General features: G+C 48.8%; 1 protein-coding gene across 8 annotated transcripts in view; it reads right to left on the reverse strand.

Moving 5' to 3' along the window:
• TNS1 (tensin 1) overlaps positions 1-23,626 on the reverse strand; it is a 193,800-nt gene that overhangs the window by 145,948 nt on the left and 24,226 nt on the right. The window lies entirely within an intron of this gene.

The raw sequence follows: 23,626 nt of genomic DNA on the forward strand, positions 1-23,626 counted from the left end.
GCTTCCAGTCAAGGGGAGTGGTGGCCCAGCCCCCAAGCACCAAGGGCCCCAGCAGCCCCTCCTCTCGGCTCTGCACATCTGACCACTGCCTCCCAGCCTGTCTTGCCCTGGTGGGGTCAGCAACCTCCCCTCTGTCCTTTCCCTCCCTCCTGCTCCCTAGGCCCCCTTGGGGCTTCCTGCCCACCCCCAGGGCAGTGGCACACACAGCCACAGCCACACAGTCCTGTACACTCACACTCACACACACACACACACACACTTGTGCATGTATGCACAGAGACCCATGCACTACACGCAAGCACATGTGCTTAAACTCATGCACACACACACACACGAATATATGTGTACAGAATACACATGCACCCTCTTTGCACACACATTCCCACACCTAACGGCCCCCAAAGATCCACACTGGCACCCACACAGGTACATGCCCCCATGCACACACATACACACGGATCCATGCACACACACACACACACAAGCACACACGTGAGCCCCAGCCCTGGGAGGCTTGGCGTCGGCACCCGCAGACTGTCTGGGCAGGCCGAACCGGACAGATGTCTGCCATGCCACCCGGGTGGTTATTCCAAAGGCGAGAAGGCTGTCGGCTAAGAATACTGCAGCACATTCCTGGCCTGAGATAAGCGGCCCCAAGCATCCTCGGCACGTTCTGGCCTCGCTGTCTCACCCCTGTGGATTCCACCCACCCGCAGCGCCATCCTGGAAGGGCCCCAGCAGCCGGCACCACCAGCAAACACACCTTGGCCGGGGGCTGGCCACTCTCCCCTCTCCAGGGACCCCAGGCCCACGGGGGGGGGCCTCAGTCTCCCCCACAGAGACACGCACGCAAGGAAGGAGGGGACGTGTGTGTCCATCCTGAGATGCGGGCTAACCTACAGGAGCGGTGTGCCTTCCAGCCCCAAGCTGGGCAAAAACACACACCCCACACACACCCCACTAAGTACACACCACTCAGCACCTCATCACACCCCTGCTCACCACCACTCCATGGCATCATCGTACCCTGCAGGGGAAGGGACTGAGGTCCACAGAGACCCCACTGCTAGAAAGGAAGAGACCCCAAATTTGAACCCAGGTCTTCTGGCTCCTAAGCCAGGGCTCTAACCAGGACCTCAAACAATTCCCCCGCCTGGCTGATTCTTAAATCACATCTTTTCAGGGCCACTAGGTAGATCAAGGACATCCCCGGGATCACCTTCCTCAGGGAAAAGACTTGTGCTCATTACAGGCTCAGAAGGGGGCTCTCAGTCACACACACATACAAGGGCAATACCTCTACAAAAGTGTCAGATGTTAGGGGACATTCTGGGGCATCTGCAACCGCCTTGAGACATGAGGGGTGTCCCTGGGGCAGGAGACTACGAGCTCTCAAAGCCCCAAGTCCCCGAGGGTTTGGGAGGAAACGGAGCCGTGAAGACAGAGAAAGGGGCTCCCCCATCCATGGAGTCAAGAGGGAGAGGCCTTTGGATTTTAGTGCTGGAGGATCAGGACGAAGGGCTGGGCCTTGGGGAACAAGGCAGGATCCTGAGGATGACAGGAACATAGAGTCCTCAGGGGCCAGAAGGGACACAGAGAGAACAGACGGGAAAGAGAAAGAACAAAGCTAAGGAACCCGAGGTCCCTAAAGGAAAGAGGTAACAGGGAAAGATAAGAGATGTGGTTGCCACTCTGGAAAACAGTATGGAGGTTCCTCAAAAAGTTGAAAATAGAGCTACCATACGATCCAGCAATTGCACTACTGGGTATTTACCCCAAAGATACAAATGTAGGGATCCGAAGGGGTACATGCACCCCGATGTTTATAGCAGCAATGTCCACAATAGCCAAACTGTGGAAAGAGCCAAGATGTCCATCGACAGATGAATGGATAAAGAAGAAGTGGTATATAGATACAATGGAATATTATGCAGCCATCAAAAGGAATGAGATCTTGCCATTTGCAATGACGTGGATGGAACTGGAGGGTGTTATGCTGAGCAAAATAAGTCAATCAGAGAAAGACATGTATCATATGACCTCACTGATATAAGGAATTCTAAATCTCAGGAAACAAACTGAGGGTTGCTGGAGTGGGGGGTAGGGTGGGAGGGAAGGGGTGGCTGGATGATAGACAATGGGGAGGGTATGTGCTATGTGAGTGCTGTGAATTGTGCAAGACTGTTGAATCACAGATCTGTACCTCTGAAACAAATAATGCAATATATGTTAAGAAAAAAAAAAGAAGAAGAAGATAGCAGGAGGGGAAGAATGAAGGGGGGGAAATCAGAGGGGGAGACGAACCATGAGAGACGACGGACTCTGAGAAACAAACTGAGGGTTCTAGAGGGGAGGGGGGTGGGAGGATGGGTTAGCCTGGTGATGGGTATTAAAGAGGGCACATTCTGCATGGAGCACTGGGTGTTATGCACAAACAGTGAATCATGGAACACTACATCAAAAACTAATGATGTAATGGATGGTGATTAACATAACAATAAAAAAATTTTTTAATTTAAAAAAAAAAAGATGTGGTTGCAACAGAGGCCAGGAGCTAGAAAGTTCTGGTGTACCTTGGTGATCCTGGGCAGCCCACACTTCTGTTTTTTCTCACCTTGTAGCCCAACCCTGTTCTGGGGCAGCAGTTCTAAAGTCTGTGTGCATGTGCACACACACACGCACACACACACACACCCCTAAATCTCAAGTGTCCCTCTCGGCAACTCAGTCAATGAGGTCAAGAGCTGTTCTGGACATTTTTCATATGAGAACAGTGGGGCCCAGAGAGGGGCTGTGGCTTCCCGAAGGCGCCAGGTTTCCTTTCTGCTGGAAAAAAAAAAAAAAAAAAAAGCCAAGAAGAGGACCCAAGTATCCCTAGCTCCTCAATTCCCCGGGAAGCAGCCCTACCAAGCAGTAGAGCTGAGGCCAGAGGCCTCAGAAGCAAAGGGAGAACGGAAGGAAGCAGGCCCCGGGAACTCGGGGGCATGACTTTCCCAGCCCCAAGGAGATGGGATCTGGGAGGATCAGAGCGGCATCCCGAGCTTGACACCAGCCGACCAGGCTCCAAGAGGGCAGGACCTTGGCTGGCCATGAAGGCAGAGGGCACAGAGGTGCAGGAGGTGGGGTCACAGTATGGAGTGAGGCTGAAAGAGGGGGTGTGTTCCCATGAAGACTTGGCCACCCCCAGCCACTGGCTTGGTAAGACAGCTGTGCTTCCCAGAGCCGTGTGACCCCACAGCCAGAACCGCCTGCTGGCCACCCCCACCCCCCCCAACTCTGAGCAAGCCAGGCAGCCTTACATGGACATCTCAGGGACACAATATTTACCAGATGAGGCATCAAGGGACACAGACGTGTGAGCTCCCCCCCTTCCCCCAACTTCACCCTGGGGTGCCGCTCACTCTCCACCGCCCCTCCTTCCAGAGCCCCCTCTTTCCTGGAGACAGGGCAGTGGACCAGCAGGCCAAGGCCGGAAAGGAGAAGCTGAGAGGCGAGGAATACTGGACTCCGGATTTCACATCCAGCCAGAGACCCCAGCTGGAAGCCTATAGAGAAACCTGGAAGGGAGAGGCCAGGGATAGAAACTAAGGAATGAGGACCCATGGGAAAAGTGATCACATATCGTCAGCTGATTGGTGAAGGGACAGAAGCAAGAATATATGTAGATACATGATTATTCCAGAAACGGACAAGAGCAGAGTTTGCACATTCATTTGCCTGATGCAAACAAACCAACTGAAACAAGACATTTTTGAGATAATCAGGGAAAACTGAACATACACTAGGTATTAGCTGCTCCTAGGAAATTGTTATTAATTGTGTTGACTGTAATGATGGTATTATGGTAATGTTAAAATTAAAAGTCCTTATCTGTTAATGATACATAGTAAAGTATTTACAGTGGAATGATATAATGTCTGGGATTTGCTTTAAAAACACTCCAGCAAAAAAAAAAAAAAAAAAAAGGAGTGAAGGGAGCAGATGAAACAAAAAAGTTGATGGTTGTCGAGCATGGGTACAAAGGAGTTCATCGTGCTATTCTTGCTACTTCTGTATATGTTTTAAATCTCCCACAATAAAGAACTGACACACACACACACACACACACATACACGCACGCAAGCACACAGTGGGAGGAAGGGGGGTTCATCTGATCCACGTTCCCTAAAGTGTGGTATTAAGATGATTTTAGTTAGAAACATGGCTCAATAATTTTCTTTTAATATTTCTGCATATTAAAAATACAAAACCAGGGCGCCTGGGTGGCTCAGTTGGTTAAGCGACTGCCTTCGGCTCAGGTCATGATCCTGGAGTCCCGGGATCGAGTCCCGCATCGGGCTCCCTGCTAGGCAGGGAGTCTGCTTCTCCCTCTCCCACTCCCCGTTTGTGTTCCCTCTCTCGCTGTGTCTTTCTCTGTCAAATAAATAAATAAAATCTTTAAAAATATATATATATAAAAAACTGTAGAGTAAGCCTATACATTCTTTTTTTTTAAGATTTTATTTATTTGAGAGAGAGAATGAATAGGAGAGGGAGAAAGAATCTGAAGCAGGCTCCCCACTGAGCACAGCCCGACATGGGGCTCGATCCCACAACCGCAAGATCATGACCTGAGCAGAAACCAAGAATCAGACGCTTAACCGACTGAGCCACCCAGGCACCCCAGAGTAAGCCTATACATTCTATTACTTAAACGAGTAAAAGGTTATAAAAGCCAAGTCTTTTTTTTTAATGCAGTGATAGTTAGGCCGGTGAGACCTGAAACCGTAAAATGGCAAAGGAGAATGCGCCCGAGCGCAGCTGGGGAACCACCAAGCCCACCCAAACTCCCCACTGCCTGGAAAGCCACACAGGCTCCCACGGTGGAGCCACCCATCCTCCCTCATCAGCATCCCGGAGAGGCAGGTGTGCATCCACGCCTGAGACAGCACCACAGAGGCTGGACGGGGCTGTGCCTGTGAGCAGCTGGGATGCAGAGACCACAGTGGGTAACAGTCAGCTCACCCGGCTCTGTACTTGCACAGTCTCCCATCCCCGATCCCCACAGAGCCCTCAGAGGTAGACAACATCATACCCATTTTACAGATGGGGAAACTGTGACTCAGAGAGAAGAGAGGACTTTCTCAAGGCCCCAGGGCCAGTGGGTGGCAGAGTCAGGATTTGAACCCCCATCTCTCTGATACCCAGGCTTGCAAGTTGAACCAAGAAGGCAGCCAGGTAACCGGACCAGCAGGAGCCCGTGGCCCAGCAAAGAGCTAAAGCGCTGAAAGAGATGGGCAGGAAGACAAGAACGACATGAGCTGTGGGAGGGAGAGGAAGGAGAGGCGGGCCGGTAGGCCCAGGGCTGCATAGTCGGCTTGGGTGCCAGCACAGTTGTTACCCAGAAGTGGCAGAAAGGGAAGGGACTGCAGCAAGTTGAATGAAGGTCAGACAGCCGGGGGAACTGGAAGGTAGAAACGGAAGGCTGGGAGCTTTGGTCAACATTTCAAAACGGACTTCTGAGCTTTGGGCTGGAATTAAACCAACTCAGCATGGGAACATACGTTATTCGGTGCCTCCTGGAAGTTTCTAGTTGGTAGCCAAAATGTGTTTGATTAACAAAAACAAGGAAATGCATGTAATTTCTCCAAATGTGAGGTTCATGGGGGAAATATTAGTAAAAGAATCCTTTCATTGTGCACCAGAATCTGGATTAGACCCAAGGACAAAGGGGTTAAGGTAATGCCCTAGAAAGGCTATCTGCCTGCCCAAGGTTCTAATTTGACAAGGCTAGGAAATAGGGGAAGGAACGCTTGAGGGACACAAAGCTTCTACAAAGCTCTGAGCCCCCAGGAGATCCCCCATCCGTCTTTCTTGGCAGTGGGGATGCCCCTGGGAGGCCCAGGCTCCTAAGCAAGTCTCACTCCCATTCTTGCATCTGCTCTCAGGGCTGGGGCCCGGGGCCTGGGTTGGACAGGCTGATGGAGCCTAAAGCTGGTTGTGGGGAAGGGGTTCCGAGTTATCAGCAACATAGGGGTTCTGGCTCCATTCATTAGCTGCGTGAGGCTGGGCAAGCAGCTTGACCTCTCTCCTGTTTCCCCGGCCTTCCCACCTTCCCCTGCCTGTCCATCTACAACTGGAATAATAACAACCGTAATGACTTCCTCATGGGGCTGTTTCGAGAATTCATTGACATGATCCATGTAACGTGCTTAGCATGGAACCTGGTGCCTAACTGCTTCATCAGTGATAACCATGGCCATTATTAGCCTTAACTATCCTGTCTGAGATCCACAGTTGGGCCCTTTGGCGCTCAGGGCCCTGATGAGCCTGGACCCGAGGGAGCCGACGGTGGGCAATAGCCCACAGGACAAAGGAAGCCGAGACGGGGAGAGCAGCCCAACCTCATCCTCTCCAGGAACGCGGCTGGTGGCTGGGAGGGTGGGGGGCGAGGGGAGATGCCTCGCCGCTGAGGTCAGGCCCTATTTGAAGGTGGCAGAGTGTTTATCATTCTCACGTGTGAGAGGAGGGGGGGTGGGGAGCGGAGAGGGGGAGGAGAAGCAGCAGCTGCTGGGAGGAGGGGGAGGACTCCCGAGCGGGAGGGAGACCACCCCCACCCCGGCCCCTCCACTAACTCACTGTGTGAGCGGGGGGCAGGAGGAGTGCCAACTGCACACAAAGGTGCCCCCCCACTCGCTGCCTCAGCCAGGAACAGGACATCCACCCCACTGTGGGCCCCGTTTTCAAAGCTCCTCACAACCCCCCAGCAAGCTAGATCTCACTATCCTCGGACGGACGAGTTAACCGAGGCTGGGGCTGGTCAAGCTCGCCGCCCAAGGATGCTCACTGATACCAGTCCCCATCTCCTGGATCTCCTCACTGCCCCAGAGGCCACTCACAGGGGTGGCTGCAGGGGTGGTGGGACAAAGGATGTGGTCTTAAGGAGGCGGAGTCAACCTGCGCTGGTTTGCCCCAGGTCGGGGCAATGCAGGCTGAGACACATCATCCTGCCCCTACAGACACACGCACCGCCAGGTCAGGGCAGCTCGGCCCTCCCCTGGCCAAATACAACCACTTTTATTCTTGACATTCCAATCAAGGGGCCCCAGCGGCTCCTTCGGTTCCCTGGTGCCCCTTTTCTGGCTCCCCACCACCAGAAGACAGCCCCTCGGAATGAACCCAACTCGTTCATGTAGGAAGCATGAAAGCCACTAGCTTCTCATTTGTCAAGGCAGGTAGAGGGATGGAGAATTTCAAGCTGTCTCCTCCCGGGCTGTCCTCCACCAAGACCAGGAAAATTATCTGGCTACCTCAGTGACTGTGGTCGTACCCACTCCTCTACTGAAGTTAGAACCACCCCAGGCCTCGGTTTCCCCTTATGGAAAGAGGGAGGGTAAGTGACCCACAGGGAGGTAGGAGGAGTGCCAAGGCCCTAACAGCATGGGGCGGGCTTTGGAGATATAACTAGAGCTTTCCATCTTGCTGGTTTCTCCCTAGTTTCCAGACCTGCCCCCATTCTGGGAACGCCAGACCTCCCCTGCTCCCCCCCTCTCTGCTGCCTACAAAATGTCAGGGAGCTCAGCCCTGTTAGAGAGCCTTGCTCGGCAGCTATCTCCTCCTTGCCAGTGCAAATCCCCGAAGGTCTCCCTGAATCGCCAGTCATTCCCCACCCACACCCCAGGATATTTCACACACACACATGCGCACACATACACACTCGCAGCCACAATTCCTGCCTGGGCTCTGTAGTTAACCCACTGTGATGACTCTGATTACTGCCTCCCATAGCGATCAGATCAGACAGAGGAACTGTGGCTGCCAACGCCACCTCAGCCTCTCCCAGAAGGGAAGGTGCCCCGCGTGTCCCCAGAAGACTGGCCGCACGTCCCAGAAGGCAGCTGAAGCCAAGCCCTGTGGAGGGTGTGTTCCCACTCAGGCTTCTGAGCAGGCACTAAAAATCCTTCCTCTGATTCCCCCCAGCCACCTGAGAACAATAATGATCCTTGCATTTTACAGAGGAAAGGAGTGATCTGCCCAAATCTCACAGAGGGCAAGAGTCAAAGATCAAATCTGCAAACGAACGAGGCCCAGACCAGAAGCACATACTTCCATCCCAAATCAGCCTGATGGGACCCCTGTATTCTCCATCCCTCTACCTACCTTGACAAATGAGAAGCTAAGTGGCGTTCATGCTTCCTACAGAATGGGTGGGTATGACAGTGTCATACTCCTTCTGTGTCAACTCGTCTCAGCCACAGTGCCCAGTGATTTAACCAAACACGATCTGGGTGTTGTCTGAGGATGGTTAGTATCTATAATCACTTGACCTTAAGTAAAGGAGATCGCTCTCCATCATGTGGACAGGCCTCCCATTAATTGAAGCTGCAAAGAGCAAAAACTAAGGCTTCCTGGAGAAAAAGAAATTCTGCCTCCAGACGGCAACACCAGCTTCTATCTGATTTGCTAGACTGCCGGCCTGTCCTAGAGATTTCAGACCTGCCAGTCTCCACAGCTGTGTGTGCCAATGTCTTAAAATAAAATCTCTTGGGGCGCCTGGGTGGTTCAGTCACTAGGCGTCTGCCTTTGGCTCGGGTCATGATCCCAGGGTCCAGGGATCGAGCCCGCCCATCGGACTCCCTGCTCCGCGGGAAGCCTGCTTCTCCCTCTCCCACTCCCCCGCTTGTGTTCCCTCTCTCGCTGTGTCTCTCTTTGTCAAATAAACAAACAAACAAATAAATAAAATCTCTTAATATACATACGGGCATACCTCAGAGACGTTGCAGGTTCGATTCTAGACCACCATAATGAAGCCGATTGTCCCAGTAAAGCTAGTCAAATGACTTTTTTGGTTTCCCAGGGCATATCAAAGATGAAAGTTACATTTACACTAGACTATAATCTAGTAACTGTGCGAAAGCATTATGTCTAAAAATTTACATAATTTAAAAATACCTGATTTGCGGGGCACCTGGGTGGCTCGGTGGGTTGAGCGTTTGCCTTCCACTCAGGTCGTGATCTTGGAGTCCTGGGATCGAGCCCCGCATCGGGCTCCCTGCTCAGTGGAGAGCCTGCTTTTCCCTCTGCCCCTCACCCCACTCATGTTTTCTCTCTCTCTCTCTCTCAAATAAAATCTAAAAAAAAGGTGCGCCTGGGTGGCTCAGTTGGTTAAGCGACTGCCTTCGGCTCAGGTCATGATCCCGGAGTCCCGGGATCGAGTCCCGCATTGGGCTCCCTGCTCAGCGAGGAGCCTGCTTCTCCCTCTGACCCTCCCCCACTCATGTACTCTCTCTCTCTCTCTCATTCTCGCTCTCTCAAAATAAATAAATAAATCTTTAAAAAAAAAATACCTGATTTGCTAAAAAATGCTAATTGTCACCTGAGCTTTTAGCGAGTCACCTTTCAGCCGGTGGAGGGTCTCCGTGTTGATGGCTGCTGACTGATCAGGGAGGTGGTTGCTGAAGGCTGGCATGGCCATGGCAATTTCTCGAAATAAGACAATAAAGTTTGCCACAGCAATGGACTCTTCCTTTCATGAACCGATTCTCTGTAGCCTGTGACGCCGTTTGGGAGCATTTACCAATAGGACGACTTCTTTCATCATTGGGGTCAGTCATCTTAAACCTGCTTCTGCTTTGTCAACTAAGTTTATGCAGTATTCTAAATCCTTTGTGGCCTTTTCAACAATCCCCACAGCATCTTCACCAGGAATAGACGCCGTCTCAAGAAACCACTTGGTTTGCTCATCCACGAGAGCAACTCCTGACCCATTCAAGTTTGATCATGAGCTTGCAGCCATTCAGGCGCATCTTCAGGCTCCGCTGCTAATTCTAGTTCTCTTGCTGTTTCCACCACGTCTGCAGCTACTTTCTCCACTGCAGTCTTAAGCCTTCAATTTGCGGGGGGAGGGGGAGATAGAAAAGGCAATATCGGCAAAGGGCAATGAAGCAAAGTGAGCTAAAAAGAGGTAAGCCTTGTATACCTCCTACTGGTCGCTTCTGTGGAGAACTCTGACTGATACAGTGAGCAAATAAGATGTCAAAAAACGTGAGTCCTACCAACTTAAACAAACTCACAATGGCCATGGCAGGGTCAATTCAATCAAATAATAATATAACAAAAATAATGATGATAGCACTGGATTACAGCCTTTAAAAACAAGTGAATATCCAGGTTCCATACTGACATAAATAAATAACTGAATAAAAAAATAAGGGATAAGAGACAGTGGAATGAATAGAGACAGTAGAATGTGAAAGAACAGTCTAACTCCATTTATCCATGTAGAAGGAATGATGGAAACACAAAACCAAATAAAGTCAAGCTAAGAGACATTCTACAAAACACCTGACGCATACTCTTCAGAAGTGCCAAAGTCATGAGAGACAAAGAAAGACTGCTGAACTGTCCCAGCTGGGTGGAGGCAAAGCAGGCACACGGCTAAATGCAATGTGGGATCCTGACGTGGATCTGGGATCCAGAAAAGGGGAGATACTGGAAAAACCCAGCAAACTCTACTAAGATCTGTGAATTAGTAACAACATCCGATCAGTGTGAATTTCCTGGTTTTGATCATCATGCAATAGATCTGTAGCTGTCAACATTTGGGGAAGTTGAATGAAGGGTATATGGGAACTCTACTATTTTGGCAAACTTTCCGTAAGTCTAAAATCATTTCAAAAAGAAAATTTTTTTAAGTGGGTTCTAAAGAAGACACAGATTAAGGGTCGGAATGAGAGTCAGAGGGCAGTTAAAGAATTAGGTCTTTGGGAGGGAAGAGGGATTCAACGTGGGAAGGCCCCAGATGCCTCAGGGAATCAGAGGAGGGATGCTCAGATGAGAGAAGGAGGAATGCAGGCTGCTCTGGGTGCACAGCACACAGATCTGGCCTCTGGATAAGGTGACACAAATAGAGCACATGGGCCTCCCAGCTCTGGGACCCTCCCCTGGAGACAGCCAGACTTGGCTAACGACCACAATGCCACCACCACCATCATCGCAGGTCACTGCGCACCAGGAGCTGAAAGCTCCATATCGACTAATGTCATCCTCACTCCAACCCTGCAGGAAGGTCTTTATGACCTCAGTTTATAGATGAGGAAACTGAGAATCCGAACTCCTCAGTAAATGATCCCAGGTCACTCCACTATAAACAGGGGAAGCAGGGAACAAATCCAGCTCTGACTCCCAAGCTCCCAAACCCTAAAACAAAACAGACCTTGACTACCGTCCCAGTCCGACTTCCCTCCACACAGCACAAGATGGCTGCTGAGAGCTTACCATCTCACAAAAGAGCCCCGTCCAGGGGAGACCATTCTCATTGTCTTCCCTGGAGGTTAAAGCTGGCTTGGTAATACAGAATTCCCTCCACCCAACCCAATGACAGCCTCTGTCTGGGACCCCAGTCACAAGGCAATGACAATGACACAAAATGCTGGGATTCACGACTGCTCCAAGCACTGTCTATGCATTATTCACTCGGTAACTCTCACAATTATCTGACAAGGCAGGGACAGATCAGAAGCCCAAGTCACAATGAGGCTGTTGAAGTAGAGAAGTCAGAAATGGGCCAGTTCTCACTATATCATCCGCAGGTCAGACTCTCTCCTCGAGGCTCTCCCTAAATCTGGGTCTATTCCCAGGTCCCGGTTCCACCACCTTCCTGGCTGTGTGAGCATGCAGCTCAACCATCCCAGGCTGTCTCCTCCTCTGTGCCCTAGGGGATTACATTAATGCCTACCTTTTCATGTTGTTGTGAGTATTAGATGAAATGGATCCCATCCATGCAAGGATAGAAGATCTTTGTAAGCCAGGCACTCATGGTGGAATTCAAGCCAGTGTGATTTTTATGGTGCAGGAGAGGGCACTGGAGTTTTTCTGCTGTTCCTCCAATCACATGTGACCCATGAGTGACCTTCCTCCCCAGCTTCCTTAAACAGAACCCAGTTTGAACCCAGACACCTCTGGACACCCTCGCTTGGGTGCCCGGGCCCAGCAGGTGGAAACAGGCCAGGGGGTTAATCTGTGACTCACTCGGTGCTTTCTTGTGCCTCAGGACATACATACCCTCTCTTCCTAATGGCCCCCCGCTAACATCCCACCCTGCTTGCCAGCTATGGGGTACAAATGACCAAGTCACTCATCAGCCAGAGGCCAGAACCTTAGAGAAGAGGAGGCGGGGCCTCATAGGTCCTGGGCAGGGCGAAGCAGGGCACAGGACAGGGGGCCAGCAGGTGACCACAGGCAGAGGAAGCAGTGTGGGGGAGGGTAAGGGAGTATGGGCCATTGTCATTCTGGTGGAGCTGGCCAGACCTGTCAGCTGGTGGATTTCTGGGGCACTTAGCTGCTTGTTATCCTTGGGTCTCATAATAACAGAATAAATAGGAGTTATCATCTACTGAGAAAGAGCCTATCACATGCCAGGATCTTACCTACATTTTCTCTAATCCTCACACCAACCTTGCAAGGTTGACTGATATCAATGTCACCAGTTTTATATTGATGAGGAAACCAGATTTCGGAGGTTGAGTGACTTGTCTGATATAACACAGCTCACATAAATGGCAGAGTCAGAACCACCTGAGCCCAAGGCCAGAGGAGCTCCAGCTCCATCGGGCCCCCTCTCAGGACACTCAGGCTCTGGAAACTGTTCTAGGTCAGTGGCTTGGGAGGCTCAGAAGGCTAAGACAGTCTTGGCCACTAGGGAGAGCCACACAGGAAAGAATGCTGGGTTACAGGAAGGCGGCTCAGGACCCCAGGAGGGAGGGGCTCACCATGCCCCAGGAGTGGGGAGCCCACCTCTCCCTCACCCTCTCTTGCTTAGCCGACTCCTTCAGAGACTACAGACCCCCAAGCTAAAAGCTGGAAGCACTGGGGGAGGCTGGTATGGGCCAGGGGTCCAGGAGTCACCCTGTTCCCTCCCACACCACTGACAAGCCTCCTCATCTGCGCCGGGCCTTCTGCCCTCTACCCCACACCACGGACCCCAGGCCTCACCAGATCCCTCACACTCTCAGTGGGAAACCTCTGGCCTCTGTTCCCTCCCACATATTTTACCACATGTCCTGTCTCAACAGGACCCCAGGGTTTCCCTCTCCTTTCCCCCTCTCTGGCTGCAAGTCTCCATCTCCCATTCACCCCCTCTCCCTGCTCTGGGCTCCCACCCTCCCCCTTTCAAACTCCTCTGTTCTCTCAGACACAGCAATCCCCTATGTGATGTTTACACAGCCCCAGAGTCAGAAATACTGAAAACTATGAGACCTTTTGGGAGCCACATTCCAGGAAAATGAGAAGCCAGTCTCAGCCCAGTGTCACTTTGTCCCCCCACAACCCCTCCCCGCTTTGCCCTCTCCCTGCTGGGGTGTGTATGTGTGTGCATGCGCGTACTCACTGCTTATGACACACCCCCCAAGCTGACTTATTAACTCCTGAAGGTCCTACACTCTATTACCTCAGAGAGAACTTTAGGAAGATGGAGTAGGGGCGGGCAGGGCATATAAAAATGTACAACTTCTTGCAAATTTTTATAAAGCCTCGAGGAAATGGCTTCCCACCCAAGACCTACCTTATCCTTGACCCGCACCCCGGGGGTGGGGGAAGCAGAAGCCAGGAGAACACAGAGCCCAGAGCAACTGTGGCTTCCTGGGGAACCAAAACCCAGGAAAGTTGTGGAGGAGTATCCAGGGCAAACACGGGTTATTCAGGTGCTGTCGGGGAATCCCAGCATCAGAATCTTTGGGGACATTAGATAATACGGCATATCCCTGGACCCGAGCCCAGGCTCACTAAATCAAAGCTGCGTAGCTCAGTCAGCTAAGCATCCGATTGTTGGTTTCAGCTCAGGTCATGATCTCAAGGTCATGAAATTGAGCCCCAAGTTGGCTCCACACTCAGTGCAGAGTCTGCTAGCGATTCCCTCTCCCTCTCCCTCCCTCCTTCTCTCCCTCTCTCTCTCATAAATAAATAAATAAAATCTTTTTTTAAAAAATACACAAACTTCCAAAACTGACTCAAGAGGAAACAGAAAACCTGAATAGACCTCTAACAAATAAAGAGATTGAACTCACAATCAAAAAACTGCCCACAAAAAAAAAGCCCAGACAAACTGCTTCACATGTGAATTCTACCAAACATTCAAGAAGAATCAATATCAATTCGTCCCAAACTCTTCCAAAATTGGAAGAGGAGCAAGCACTTTCCAACTCATTCTATGAGGCCAATACTACCTTGATGCCAAAACCAGACAGACATTATAAGAGAAAGAAAACTAAAGACCAGTATCTCTTATGAACTGAGATGCAAAAACCAACTACATACTAAAAAATAAAGCCAGCCACAAATAATAATAATTATACACCATGACCAAATGGGATTTGCCCCAGGAATACAGGACTGTTTTCACACCTGAAAATCAACTAGTGTAATCACGTTCCATAATTAAAGTCCATCATACATCCATATCAAAGGAATAGAAAAACAAAACCACTTGATCCTCAATAGATGCAGAAAAGGATTTTGAGAAAATCCAGCAGTATCTCCTGATTTAAAAAAAACACTCATCAAACTAGAAATAGAAGGAAATGCCCCTGACAAAGGGCATCACAAAAAAAAAAAACCCACAGCTATCATCATGCTTAATGGTGAAAGACTGCATGCTTTCCCCTAAAGTCAAGAACAAGATTAGGATTTCTGCTCTTGCTACTTCTAATCAACATCGAAACTGGAGGTTCTAGCCAGGACAATTGGGGGGATGAAGGGGATAAGAAATGAAAAACATCCAGGTTGGAAAGGAAGAAGTGAAACTATCTCTATTCACAGATTACATGATCTCACATATAGAAAATCCTAAATAATCCAATTAAAAACTATTAGAACTAATGAGTTCATCAAGTTGCAGGATAAATCTCCAATGTTCAAAAATCAGTTGTATTTGTATACACTGGCAATGAACAACGTGAAAATGAAATTAAGAAATCAATTCCATTTAAAGAAATTCCATTTCTTCCATTGAAAAGAATAAAATACTTAGGAATAAATTTTATAAGACATACTCTGAAAACTACAAAACCATGTTGAAAGAAATTTAAAAAGATCTAAATTAACGGACTTTCCATGCTCATGGCTCAGAAGATTCAATATCGTTAAGAAAGTAATATTCCCCAAATTGATCGATAAATTCAATGCAGTCCCTATTAGAATCACAGCAGGTTGCTTTGCAGAAATTGATAGGCTGATCCTAAAACTCGGGGACCCAGAATAGCCAAAGTAATCTTGAAAAAGAAGACTCACACTTCCCAATTTTAATACTTACTACAAAGCAACAGTAGAATGCTGTGGTACTAGCCTAAGGATAGCCATATGTATCAATGAAATAGAATTAAATCCAGAAATAAACTCACACACCTATAGTCAATTGATTTTTGACAGGGTTGCCAAGATCAGTGGGGAAAGAACAGTCTTTTCAACAAATGGTTTTGGGACAATTGGTTAGCCACATACAAAGGAATGCAGTTGGGCCCTGACCTCCTACCCTATATAAAAATTAACTCAGGGTGTCTGGGTGGCTCAGTGGGTTAAGCATCTACCTTTGGCTTGTGACATGATCTCAGAGTCCTGGGATCAAGCCCCAAGTCTGGCTCCCTGCTCAGCGGGGAGTCTGCTTCTCCCTCTCCCTCTCCACTGCCCTCCACCCCACCCCATCCCCCGCTTGTGCACTCACACTCTCTCTCTCTAATAAATAAATAAAATCTTTTAAAAAAATAATTCAAAATGGATGAAAGACCGAGCTGAAAAAGCCAATACTATTAAATTTTTAGAAGAAAACATAGGGTCAAATCTTTATGACCTTGGATTTGGCAATGAATTTTTAGGCATGACACCAAAAGCAAAAGTCATAACAAAATAATAAATCAGACTGTATCAAAATTTTACACTTTCATGCTATAAAATGAAAGGACAACCCACTGAATGGGAAACAAAATAGCTCAAATCGTATCTGATAAGGGACTTGTATTGTGAACATATAAACAACATTACCAACTCAATAAAAAAGACAACCCAATTTTTTAAGTGGGCAAAGAATCTGAATAGACATTTCTCCAAAGAAGATATACAAATGACCAAAAAGCACATGAAAAGATGCTCAGCATCACTAGTCATCAGGGAAATCAAAGCAAAACCACAATGAGATGTCACTTCATTTTCACGAGGATGGCTATAATCAAAAAGTCGGAGAAGCAGCGACGAGGATGTGGAGAAATCATAACCTTCATCCATTGCTGGTGAGGATCTAAAATGGTGCAGTTCTGTTATGGGCTGGATTGTGTCCCTCTAAAAAGATATGTTGGGGTCCCAATCTCCAGTACCTGAGAACATGACTTTATGTGGAAGTAGGTTCTTTACAGAGATAATCAAGTTAGAATGAGGTTCTTGTTGTGGGCCTTAATCTAGCATGACTGGTGTCTTTGTAAAAATTTGGACACAGAGTCAGGCAGATACAGAGGGAAGATGATGCGAAGACATACAAGGAAAATACCATATGAAGACGGAGGACTGGGGAGATGCCTCTGTAAGACAAGAAGCGCCACAAATTGCTAGCAAACCCCCAGGCGCTAGAGAGAGGCAAGGAAGGATCTCCTCCACACCTTTCAGAGGAGCGTGGCTCACCAACATCTTGATTTTGGACTTCCAGCCTCCAGAACTATAAGACAATAAATTTCTGTTGTTAAAAGTCACGGGTATGTGGTACTTTGTTGCAGCAGACCTAGAAAACTAATATAAGCTACTCTGAAAAACAATCTAGCAGTTCCTCCAAAAGTTAAGCAGAATTACTGTAGGACCCTGCAATTCCACTCCTAGTGCATATACAGTTGGCCCTTGAATGAGGGGGTTAGGGGCACCAACACTCTGAGCAGTGAAAAGCACCATATAACTTTTGACTCCCCCAAAACTTAACTACTAATAACCTACTGTTGACTAGAAGCCTTACCAATAACATCAACAGTCAATTAACACATTTTTTAATTGAAATCGGCACATATTTTATATGGTATATGTATTACATACTGTAGTCTTACCATAAAGTAAGCTAGAGGAAAGAAAATGTTAGTAAAAACATCATAAGGAAGAGAAAATACATTTCCAGTACCATCCTGTAAAAATCTGTGTATAAAGTGGACCCATGTGGTTCGCACCTGGGTTGTTCAAGGTTTGACTCTATCCCCAGAGAAATGAAAACATACGGTCACAGAAAGACTTGTACATGAATATTCATGACAGCATTATTCATAACCATCAAAAGGTGGGAACAACCCACATGCCCATCCATTGAGGAATGGATAAACAAAATGTGGTATACTCCCACGATGGAATAGTATTCAGCCATGGATGTGCCTTACAAACATTATGCTAAGTGAAAGAAGCCAATCATGAAAACCATATATTCTATTATTCCATTCATATGAAATTTCCAGAATAGGGAAATATGTAGAGACTGAAACTAAATTAGTGGTTGCTTAGGACTGGGGCAGGTGTGGGGGGAAAAGGATGGAGGAACTTTTTGACACCTTGATCTTGAAACATGGCATTATAGTTGGGTCATCAATCTCAGTGCTCACGAGAGCCCTACAAGATAGGTCTTACTATCATCCCCGTGGTATGGGTGAGGGAACTGGAGCTCAGAGAGGTTAAGGAACTTGCCCAAGGTCACATAACCAATTATGGATGCAATCAGGATTTAAACACAATACTCTGCCTCCAAGGCCAAAGAACAACCCATGCGTCCTGGGGCCACGAGCCTCCCCCAGTCCAGCTATACCCGGTAGCAGGAGAATACTCCAAGTTTCCAATACCTCGAGGGAAGGTTGCAGGTGTGTTTATGAGAAAGCGGGAAAAGCGGTGTGTCGTATGACTGAAAGGTGGGGGTTCATTATGGGATTTCCTTTCCTTTCAAGCTTAAAGGATGGGATTTAAACCCCTTTGGTACAAGGGAGGAGACAAAGTCATTGCTGGTGCTCGGGACAGGGAAGAGCCAGGGTCTGGGAAGAGGGTAGGAGAGAAAGAGAGAAGCAGGAGGTGAGTAGGAGCCGCCTGGAGGCTGAGGCGTGGGCAATTTGGCTGCCCAGCAGCTGCCTGGTACCTTCCTTTAATTTGCATCTAACCTGGAATGGAAATGAGCATTTTGCTGGAAGGAGCTGCTATTTTAAAACAAGGGGCAAATCAGAAGCGAGAAAAGTGTTTCTCAAAAATGTATTAGGGATTAGGGAAACGATGTGGGCTACACGGGTACTCCCTGGATCATCTTTGCAACTTTTCTGTAAATCTAAGACAACTCTAAAATGACAAATTTCCTTTAAAATAATAGATAAATAGATGATAGTTAACGAGCTAGATAAAATTCACCTGGAGGTTGTGGAATCGTATAGCAGGGGAGAGAGAAGAAACACAAAGCAGAAGACAATCTGCCGTGTATATACATACCATGTGTATACTGAAATAGAAGTGGAAGACACATCCTGGACCATCCACTTTAATGCTCAACAGGAGAGAAACAACTGGGGACAGATAAGGACCCCATGAGACATAGGGGTGGGGACTAAGGGAGGCTTGGAACTGCTTCCTTCAAGGGATTCGGAATGGGGAGCTGGAGGGTGGCATTTCCATCCACTGTGGTGTGTCTCCAGTGCCCAAATCAGCCCCGCTCTCAGTCTGTCTCACTCTCTTCTCTTCTCACCTGCTCCCCACCAATGGATCCCAGGGCAGTGCCAGAATCATGTAGAAAGCCACTGGCCCTTAGCCAAGTTGGTTACCCTCCCCAGGCCTCAGTTTTGGATCTATAAATTGGGGCTACCATGAGCCCAGCCCACCCCACAGAACCGAGGTGAATGAAGACATTTTGTATATCACAAAGTTCTGTGTAGATACAGATGACTGAAGATTCATAGCACATCTGCTCATAACAGCCCCAAACTGCAAATAACCCAAATGGCAATCAGCAGTGGGATGGATAAACAAATTGTGCTTTATTCATATGCTGGAATACAACATAGCAATCAAAAAGAATGAACTGCTGTAATATGCAAGGGCAGGGATGACTGTCCCAGACAGAATGTTGAGTGAAATAAGCCAGGCACAAGAGTAAACAGGGCTCCCTGGGTGGCAAAGTCAATTAAGCATCGACATTTGGTTTCAGCTCAGCTTCATGATCTCAAGGTCATGAGACGGAGCCCCACGTCAGGCTCTGCAATCAGCACAGCATCTGCTTAAGAGCCCCTCTCCCTTTCCTTCAGCCCCTCCCCGCTGCTCGCTTGTGCTCTCTCTGTAAAATAAATAAGTCATTTAAAAAAAAGAGTAAACATACTGTATGACTCAATTTATAAGAAGTTCAAAAAGAGGCAAAACTAATCTGTGATGGCAGAAGTAAGACTAGAAATTTCCTTTGGGGGATACTGACTTGGAGGGGCGCAAAAGGGCACTTCTGGGTGCTGGAAATGTTCTAGATCTTGATCTGGTTCATATACAGGTACAAACTTATTGATGTGTGTACTTGACAGTACGTGAGTTATACCCCCGCTAGAAAATGTAAACGACTAAACTTATGTGGAGTGTGAGTCTCTGTCAGAAGGTCAGAAGGCTTTCTGGAAGGATATTATGAAATGATTTTGCTGCTCCCTCTCTCCTGCTCTCATGTCCTCCCTCACCCCACTCCACAGCCTCTCTCTAAATAGGAACCTCTTGTTCCTCAACATTCCTTTATTCCACTCCTTTACTTCTTCATCGGAACCCCTTCTATCAGTCAGGCACTATTCTAGAAACTGAGGGTGCAACCTCTCAGCCCTCCTTTGTGCAATAAACAGGTATTTTAACATCTACTCTGGGGCCCCTCCTCAACCAGTATGGAGCATTTTCTCTCCAGCAGGTCCCAGTGGCAAAGAACAGGGCATAGAATATCTAAGATCCTGTCCAGTCTCCACCTATGGTTCAAGAAAGGAGAAAGGTGCCTACTATGTGCTGGGGTGCATTTATTCCTCTACAACACAGGTCACATAGCTGGAAGGCAGCATGGGTAGAGGGGTATGTCTGATTCCTACATCTCCGCCCTTCCCACCACTCCCATGGACCACCCCCCGCCCAGGAGCAAGGTCAACCTCGCCCTCTCTCTGGGCATCTATGTAGCTGGCCTCCAAGGTGGCCACCCCATTGATTCTTGCCTCCAAGTATTCATGTCTTTATATAGGTCCCTCCCACAGTCAATGAGGATGACCTATACAACCAATAGGATATTGTAAACATAACAGTGTTTGTCTTCCAAGGCGAGGACATAAAAGACATTGTGGCTACCACCTTGCTCTCTCTTGAATCATCCACCCTAAGGAAGCCAGCCACCATGTTGTGAGGACACTCAAGCAGATCTATGGAGAGTGCCATGTGGCAAGAAACTAGGACCTCCTTCCAACAGCCAGCACCAAGTTGCTAGCTACATGAATGAACCACCTTGGAAGCAGCTCCTCCAGCCCCAGTCAGGCCTTCAGATAACTACAGCCCCAGCTGACATCTTGACCGCCACCGCATGAGAGACCCCAGGCCAGAACCAGCCAGCCAAGCCACTCCCAAATTTCTGACCCATGGAAACTATATGAGATAATAAATGTTTGTTGCTGTTTTAAGCTACTAAATTTGGGGGTAGACTGTTACATCATATTGCTATATGTAAATAATATAGCCCCTCTCAGATCAGATCATGGGTTCATGCTGCAAGAACAGTCTGGAAGGTGGCATGTTAAGGTGTCCAGAACTATCCACTCACTAGAGGGATGATCAACGTGGGCTGAATCTGAGAGGACAGGAGAGAACACACATGCACAAGAAATCCCCAGTATGTGGGAAAAGAGCTGTGAAATAAGAAATCAAGCAAAGCAGAAATCTTGGCACCTTCTTCCCTAGAAATTTCTCACACACTCCATCTATCTCAGTAAGTGGAACCACGTGCACCCAGTGACTCTGGCCAAAAACCTGGGAGTCATCCTTGGGCCTATTCTCTCTCACACACCCAACATCTCATCCATCAGCCAAGTCCTGGGCTCTACCCCCATGATGTACCCCAGACCTGGCCCCTTCTCACTGCCTTTCCTGTGAGCACCATGGACTAAGCCACCAGCCTCCTTCACCTGGGCAACATCAGTAGCCTACTGGCCCATCTCCATAGCCTACCCTTGTGCCTGCTCAAGGCCAGAGTAGTCTTCTCAAAACAGATCAGATCATGTCCCATGTGCTCAAAACGCTCCAGGGCTCACCATTCTCCAGTGACATGGCCTTCTTTCAAGCATTTCATAAGCTCATCTCACCTGAGGGCCTTTGCACTTGCTCTTCCATCTTCCAGATCATCACGTAACATCAACATCTGGGTCTCACCTCATGCAATACTTCCTCTGAGAAGTTTTCCTGGGCCACGTTAGCCTAATCACTCTCTAACCCACTGCTTTAGCTCATTTCCTTCATAGCATGTTTACCTATTTATTGTCTGTCTCCCCCGGGAGAATGTCAATCCCATGAGGGCAAATGTCTTATCTGTCTTGTTTACCTAGAACACTGTCTGGCCCTTGGAAAGAGCTCAATAAGCATTTGTGTAATGAGCCCTGTCTAGAGGTAAGGGGATGGATGAGATGACCTCCAAGGTGATCTGGTTATAAAATCTAGAGGACAGAGCTCTGCTGTGTGGTGTGTCCTGGGGCTCACATTGCCCTTCCCAGCAGGAGGAAAAGACAGGGCAGTAGTAAGAGCTGTGGTTTTAGGGGAAAGACTTGCCAGCTGGGTGGAGCCCACACCACCACTGGTCCCATTTCCTATAGAGGAAAATCCTCTAAAAAAGCTCCTTCTGTCTGTCTGGCCGTGCCCTGCCAGTCCACCTCTACCCTCTGGGTTGTCCTCCGGGGCTAGGCAAAGCAGGATTTTGCCACAGCCTGGTGGATTCTAGGCCCCCAGCATTTCTAAGAATTGCCAGGCAGGCTATGCCCCCAGAAGTCATCTCTTTGGCATCCCTCTGTCATCCCACAGAGGCTGTTATATAATAAGAAACCCTCTTGGGTCACACCTCCGGACCTCCCACAGCCCCCATTCACCCAGACTTAGACCCTCCACGCCAGTATGTTCGTGCCCTTATCCTCTCTGAAGGCATCCGCTGCTGCAAGAGATGGAAAGCAAAAGGGGAGGGGTAGGCAAGGATTAAGGGACATCGGCAAGATGGGATATTTAGAAGGAAGCGCAAAGGCCCAGGGACAAAGACAGGGTGAGGAATTAGACCAGGAGCCCTTGGGAAAGTCATTCACTCAGTGCCTCAGTTCCCTTATTCGTAAAACAATGGGATCTTTCAGCCTACTTTATGCTGTGATGGAATTAAAAGAATAAAATCAGATAATGCACTGAAGTGCTTTCTAAAGCCTGAAGCGCTGTACAAACATTCATTGTTACTACGAGAAGCAGGTGCAGAAAGGAAGAGAGGAAGGGAGTAGACAGAGAAGGAGCGAGAAGACGCCGCCTCTGGGGTTAAGGGTGGAGAAGCTCCGCTCTGGATGAAGAGAACAAGGAGGGAGATGGAGGGAGAAGCAGGAACTCACTCGCCCCCACCCCTCACTCCCACCTGAAGGAGACAAGGCTGAGAGAGCCGGAAAAGCAGAAGGTGATGGGAGGGGCAGCAGCTGTCCAGGTGTGCCCATTGTGAGCCAGGCCCTTTGCACCTCTGCTAGGAGGACACTCCTACCTGGAGTTTACCGATGGGGAGATGCCCCCAGCAAGGCTGCGTACTTGGCTTGAGCACGGTCACCCGGAGGAAGTGGATTCCCTTGCAGATCTGTCTGCTCCATGAGCACCTTCTCCAGAATAATACTTGGCTCTTGGAGCTACCAACTGATAATAACCAATCACTACGTTTTTGAGCACCTACCTATGTCAGGCACTGTACTGGGCACTTGCACACACATTTTCCCATTTCATCTTCATAACAACCTTTTCTTATTCCCATCCCCTTGAGGATGAAACGGAGGCTCAGAGAGGTTACATGACTTGCCCAAAGTCATTCAGCAAATAAAGCAGCAGAGCATGAGATGCACCAGATACTGGGCCTCCACTGTTCAGTGCATCCTTTTGAAACCTCCTCCCCTCTTCTTCCATTCACTGAACTCCTTCTGGAAAGATCACGTGTGAACAGCAAAGGTGGGGTGAGAGGGCGAGGAGAAGGTGAGCCATCATGGGGTGGGGGCACAGACTGACAGGTAAGGCAGGGCATTTCCACCTCCAGAGGGCTGAGCCCATCTGACAGAACAGCTCCCCTACCAAATAAGCCATCATAATCCAGTACTCCAAGAAGCTGGCTCCTGATCCATCACTCCTCTGTCCAGGCCTGAGAGGATGCTGCAGGACTCCAGCCAGCCCTGCCAACCAGGACCCAGCAGCCCCTCTGGCCTTCTTGCTCAGTTTTCCTCTCACCAAGACCAGCCCTGAAACACTGATGGGGAAACTGAGGACCAAAGTGCCACCTGGCCAATAAAGAGAGTGGGATGGTCCTGCAGGAGGTTCCATGCCCAGGGAATCCCTGACCTCCGACTTCATCCCCACTTCCCCACCTATCCCGTTTTCCCGCCCTCAGGCCCCTTCAGCC

The sequence above is a fragment of the Mirounga angustirostris genome, unplaced genomic scaffold, assembly GCF_029215605.1.
Source record: "Mirounga angustirostris isolate CCGP_5_RB_7025 unplaced genomic scaffold, mMirAng1.0.hap1 SCAF_3, whole genome shotgun sequence".
In the NCBI taxonomy this organism is placed as follows: Eukaryota; Metazoa; Chordata; class Mammalia; order Carnivora; family Phocidae; genus Mirounga; species Mirounga angustirostris.